Below are 7,062 nucleotides of genomic sequence, written 5' to 3' on the forward strand. Positions count from 1 at the left end.
TGTGCTAATGCTTCACTCTTTGTGACCCCATGGACTGTAGCCCACCAGGCTCCTCTGTCCACGGGATTCTCCAGGCAAGAATACTGGAGTGGGTTGCTGTGCCCTTCTCCAGGGGATCTCCCCAACCCAGGGATCGAACTAGCCTCTCTTACATCTCCTTCCTGCACTGGCAGACGGATTCTTAACCACTAGCACTGCCTGGGAAGCACCGTTTCTATTATAAATTCTGCTAATGTCTCTTACTGGGATCTTCCCCAATGACTCAGTGGAAGAATCTGCCTGCAATGCAGGAGACACAGGAGATGTGGGTTCAGTCCCTGGGTCAGGAGGATTCCCTGGAGCAGGAAATGGCAACCCAGTGCAGTTCTTGCCTGGAAAATTCCATGGATGGAGGAACGTGATGGGGTATATCCAGCCCATATGGGTCACGCAGAGTCAGACACGACTGAGCACACTTGTAAATTTCTCTCATTCATTTACTGCCAAGGCACAGTCTAACAGAATTAGGATTGTTTCTTAAGACAGCCAGATCCCAATGCAAAAAAGTAATTCTAGGAACTGTCTTGTCTTGAATGCCCCTCAGCTGCCTTGTGGCGTCTAAGGCCAGCCAGACCCCTACCTTCACTGCCCACTGGTAACTCAGGACAAGTGCTGACAAGCAGAGTCTCAAGGATGTAAAGGCTTTTGAAACCTGTAATAGATCTGGAGTTTAAAAGAGAGGGAAAGTTAGAGAAATTCCCAACTGAGGAAGGAAGAAATAAAGTAAAAAGTCTTTGGCACTTTCTTTAGATCTATTTTTTTTTTAATCCATGTCCACCCTGGAATTATTTGCTTTTCCTGGAGAATACAGCTCTGAAGCTACATGTGACTTGAAGACTTTTTTCCTGTTAAAAAGATCACCTCCAAAGTTATTGCCTTATTGTCCCTCTTGGACCCAAACAAGCTTTGTGTCTTACCTACAAAATTAATATTCATGTTTTTAAAGGTTGACATAACTAGTTTCTCAACTGTTCCTTGAACCAACTTTGTCATCCTACTGATCATGTAATTAATGAAGTAACACTCAGTGATATATCTGTTATACAAAAGACATTTTTAATTTTTTGAAAATTTACCTCTGACAGAATCTATACTCATTCCCCTACATTGGATGTGTAGAATCTTAACCACTGGACTGCTAAGGAAGTCCTCCCATTCCTATGTTGATATTGCCCGATAGTTACATAAGATCTCACTATTTGAGGAACCCTTTACATCTATAATTATTTCAAAATGAAAGTTAAAGAAAAATAAAGTCAAATAATACATGATAAACTCAGGAAAGAATATTTACAACTCATACAACAGATGAAGGGTTTAACTCCTTAATATGTAAAGAGTCTCTAGGAATCAGGAAGAAAAATAATAAATGAGAAGAATTGACAAAGGCCATGAAAATAAGTATAAATTGTACAAAGATATAAAAACAGGTTCAACATCCTCCATAATAGGAAAAACCCAATCAAACATGCACCAAGATATCATTTCTCATCAAGAAATTAATAAAAAATCAGGTTGGCAGAAATCTAAAATTTCAACCAGACCCTCTATTGGCCTTACTAAAGAAAGAGATAGCCTCATATTTCAAAAGGTAGAGTGCAGTATATTATAATCCCTATATAGGATCGTTTGCAAAAGGCCATTAAAATAAAAAATGCATTTTTCTCTTGACTTGGAATTCTGCTTCTAGTAATCACTCCTATAGATACATCTACATTAGTATGAAAATGCATAAGCCACTAGAAAAATATAACAAAAAGGTACAGTTCATAAGTCAATAATAGAGAAACATTAAAGCATACGAAATATTCAATTTACATAAACAAAAGCAACAAAGAGAAAAATAGGAATACAGAAAGATGGCAAAAGGAGGAAACAAAAGTAAATCCAATATAATAAAAAAAAGTGGTCTAAACACTAAAAGGCAAAGACTGTCGGACTGAATAATAAGAAAGAACCAACTCTACACCATTACATTTTAAAAATAAAATTTAAAGATGGCCAGACAGTAAAAGAGATGGAAAAAGATATATCATGTAACACTAATCAAAAGAAAGCTACAGGGTTTATGTAAATACCAGCAAAATAGTCTTCAAAACAAGAAATACAACCAGGGATAAAGAGATTATATTAACATATCATATATTATGTATTATAGTATTTTAGATAACAGATGTAGTATAATGCGTATAACATAGTGTGTGATACATTGCATGTACAATGTCTTATATGCATAATGTCTAATAACTGAGATAACTGGATTAAGTTATACAATGATAAATGAATCAACACAGAAAAGATTGACTCTAACATGTATGCACTTCACCAGAGCTTCAAAGTAAATGAAGCAAAAATCAGTAGAACTGAAAAAACAGAAAAAGCCACAATTAAAAGATTAGAAATCCTTTCTTGATTATTTATAGAACAAACAGAAAATCAGTAAAGATACTGAAGATTTAATGCCACCCAACAGTACTTTGGCCACCTCATGCAAAGAGTTGACTCATTGGAAACGACTCTGATGCTGGGAGGGATTGGGGGCAGGAGGAGAAGGGGACGACAGAGCATGAGATGGCTGGATGGCATCACCGACTCGATGAACGTGAGTTTGAGTGAACTCTGGGAGTTGGTGATGGACAGGGAGGCCTGGCGTGTTGCAATTCAAGGGGTCGCAAAGAGTCGGACACCACTGAGTGACTGAACTGAACTGAAGCCAAGAGTAGGGAAAATGGGGAGACAAGGAGGGGTGAGTTTTGATGGATACAGGTTTGTTTTTTTTTTTTGAGTGATTCAACATTTTCTACAGTTGATTGTGGTGATAGTTGCACAATTCTGTAAATACACTAAAAACTATTGAATTTTATGCTTTAAATGTGTCATTTTATGGTATATGAATTAAATCTCTATAAGGCTATTTTTTAATGTAATCCTCATCAAAATCCCAGCAGACTTTCATGTATAAATAAATAAGCTGATTTTTAAATATATATGGAAATTCACAGATGTGCTAAAATAATTTTGAAAAAAAAGTTGAAGGACACATATAGTACCTGATTTCAAGACATTTTCTCTAAAGCTATAGAGTATCGGCCTAAGGATAGTCGTAAAGACCATTGAAATAAAAGAGAACAAAAGCAGATCTACATGATATTATTAGATCGACTGGTTTTCAACAAAGGTGCCAACTATGTTTAATGGGCATATGTTAGTATTTTCAACAAATGGTATTAGAACTACTAGACAAGCAAATGTAAGATAAACCTCAACACTTACATCATATACAAAAGCTAACTCAAAAATGCGTCATACACCCAAACAAAAGTTAAAACTATTAAACTTTTAACAGAAACTGCAGTAGGTAATTGTAATGATCTTCAGTTACACAAATATTTCATTGTTAGAGAAAAATACAAAAGAGACAAACAAGACATAGAGAGGGCCAAAAGGCACATGAAAAGATGCTCAGCATCACTATTAGAGAATGCAAATGAAAACTACAATGAGATAGCATCTCACAATGGTCAGAATGGCCACCATCAAAAAATCTACAAACAATAAACCCTGCAAGGGCGTGGAGGAAAGGGAACCCTCCCACACTGTTGGTGGGAATATAAATAGGTGCAGCCACTGTGGGAAATAGGATGGCGGTTCCTTGAAAACCTAACAACAGCTATCATATGGCAGCAGCCCCACTCCTGGGCATGTATACCCAGAGAAAACCGTAATTCAAAACGATCCATGCACCCCAATGTTCACAGCAGCACCATTTACAATAGCCAAGACACGGAAGCAGCCCAGTGTCCATCGACCAATGAGTGGACACAGGTGAATGGAGAAAGAAGACGTGGTGCATATATACGGAGGAATAACACTCACACATAAAAGTGAGCAGAATAATGAATGCCATTTACAGCAATACGGGTGGACCTAGAAATTGTGATACTGAATGAAATAAGTCAGACAGAGATAAATATCATATAGTGTCACTTATATGTGGAGTTTAAAAAAGGATACAAGTGAACTAATTTACAAAACATAAGTAGACCCATAGACATAGAAAATGAACTTAGAGTTACCAAAGGGGAGGGGAAGAGAGGGATAAATCAGGAGTTTGGGATTAAAATATACACATTACTGCATATAAAGTAGATAATCAACAAGAACCTACTATAGTGCCCACACTAAAACTATACTCAGCATCTTATAATAACCTATAATTGAAGATAACATTTAAAAAGGGATACAGACATTTATATTTATCACTTTACTGTATAGTTGAAACTAACACACCATTGTAAATCAACTATACCTAAATTTTTTTTAATTTTTTTAAAGCATAAACCAAAACAGAAAAAACTGATAAACTGAATTTCATCAAAATGAAAAAAAACCTCTGCTCTTCAAAAAAAGGTCACAGACTGGAAGAAATATTCACAACACATTTTTCTGATAAAAGATTTACAAACAAAGTAAGTAAAGAGTTCTAAAAATGCAGTAAAACCAAAAATTACACAATAAATTGTTAAAAGATTTGAACAGGGAACTTCCCTGGCGATCCAGTGGTTGAAGAATCCACACTCCACTGCAGGGGGCACAGGTTCGATCAGTGGTCGAGGAACTAGGATCCCACATGCCACGCAGTGTACTTCCCCACAACCACCAAAAAAGGATTTGAACAAACCACTTATACACAGAACGTCAAACAGCCAATAAAGATATGAAAAGATGCTCAACATCATCCATGATTAAGGAAATGCAAACTAAAAGTATAATCAGATCACACTCAATAAAAAATATGCATGGCTTTTAAGCAAAAATATTATGAAGCTATAAATTAAATGATGTGTCATTTAACCATGGGACTTGATGCAATTCCAATCAAAATGCCAATAGGGTTTTTTCATTGACCTTGACAATGAATTTATAAATTTAAATGGAAGAGCAGAGACTTCCCTCAAGGAGCAGAGCAAAATATGTCAGACATCAGATGTCAGACATTATCATAAAAAAGACACTGAGGGATGTTCAGGGATGGCCTGCTGGACAAAACAGACATTGGAAAAAGGGCACACAAGAGGCTTGACACGTAGACCCTCGGGACTGCAGATCAGGGCAAGACGGGCGATTTCCTTACAGGGTGCTACAGCGATCACTCATCCAAATGGAAAAAACCTAAAGTGGATCACCGTGACGCCATTCAAAGACATAAAGCCCAGATGCATGAGAGACTTACATGTGAAAGGAAACCCGTACTTTTGGAAGATAATGAAGATAATGTAGGAAGTTATCTTTATGGTGGTTTAGTTGCTAACTCATGTCCGACTATTGCAACCCTGTGGACTGTAGCCCACCAGGCTCCTTTGTCCATGGGATTTCCCAGGCAAGAATACTGCAGTGGGTTGCCATTTTCTTCTCCAAGGAAGTTATCTTTATTAGCTAAAGAGATAAACATGTTCTAAATATAATCCAAGTTTTATGGAGAAAGGAACACACCTGATTCCCCAAGTTCTTGAACGCCAAAGAGAGGAAGCTCAGCTGGGCCTGGAGGGGGTTCCTGGGGGGAGACCCACCCACACGCAGCCAGAGGATAGACCAGGACCTCTGGGTGACCACAGGTCAGAGAGGGGGGCTCCATGCCCAGGGGAACATCCCTCACACATGCTGAGCCAGTGCTTCACTGAAACACGGGAAATTCAGGCCCTGAAAACACACCCAGGACCCCGCAAAATTGTCTTTCATTGTGGCTTGTTAGAGCCAACACTACAGAGACAGAGGAAGGGCGTAAGGACAGGGACTAAGCTGGGATTACGGCTGGGAAAGCCCGAGAAAGAGAGAGGAGAAGGTTCATTGCACAGTGGGCAGACCCTCCAACTGGGAAGGAAAGGAAGCGCCTTCGCTCAACGGAAGCATCTGTGTGACCATGGAGTAGTCTGCACAGTTCCCCGTCTATGATCACCCTAACTGTGACCCCTCTTTTCCAAGGCCAGGAGGGGAGGGAGAAGGGCGAGAGCCTGGATCAGGAAACCGCAGGCTCTCTGGTCTGGTGCAACAGGTGTAGCCAGAGAATCCACGCTGCTCAGAGGCCACAAGGTTTCATCCCCAGGGGGAACCTGGACCACGGGGAGCAGCCTGCCTCCAAAGGATGGAGGGCGGGGACAGAGTGAGAGAAAGGAGGCCCCCAGGAGTAGGACAGGGTATGGGAAAGGGCCACCTTACTCCTTCCTTGAACTTGAGTCCTCCCTGCTGTCAGAGGAGTCGCTGATGAGACAAGGATCAAATTCTTAGCTGCTTTAGTTGGAAAAAGATGATTCAACTCATGGCAAAGGGGCTGGACCCTGTGATCAGGAGAACTATACACTAGAGATGCTAAAACTTGGAAGGCACTCTAAAGAGCATCCAAAGAGGGAAAAGCCAACGGAGGAGAAGCCAAGAGAGAGGCGGCCGCAGTCAGGGAGCAAGTGAGATGTACAGCAGGAGGCCTTCCTGGAGTGAGGTGGAGGCAGTGAGATGGCTCTCGGGAGATCTGGGTGTATTTGAGAAAGAAGAAAAATTAAAATATTGAAGATAAGAAAGTGAGAAGAGTAGGGAATAGTCAGGAACAGTTGGATGGAAACCCTTCAAGGGGCTGGGATGAGAATGAAGGACGTCCTGGCCTGGCGAGCAGCTCCTGTGGGTCCTGACAGTGAAAGGGCGCAGGGGGCAGGTTCAGACAGTGCGTTCGCGTCATGAAGCACTTTCAATTGCTTTTCTGCTATCAGCTGGACTGTAAACAATGAAGAGCGATTCCTTGTATTGCCATGCAGTGGCAATACCCACTTAATCTGTGGAGTCATGATCCATGGTTCACGATTCCAACTCTGAAATCACCTTTTAAGTGTTGAGCATTGGCTCTGTAATAAAACCAGGAATCTGAAAGTGGATTTTCATAATCATAACCTAGATCAGATGAAATTGGGGATCTCTGCCCAAAGTGAACTTTCCCCAGGGAGCAAACTCCTGGAGATGGTGAGGAACAAGGAAGCC

Source organism: Bubalus bubalis, chromosome 8 (assembly GCF_019923935.1).
Source record: "Bubalus bubalis isolate 160015118507 breed Murrah chromosome 8, NDDB_SH_1, whole genome shotgun sequence".
NCBI classification, from domain to species: Eukaryota; Metazoa; Chordata; class Mammalia; order Artiodactyla; family Bovidae; genus Bubalus; species Bubalus bubalis.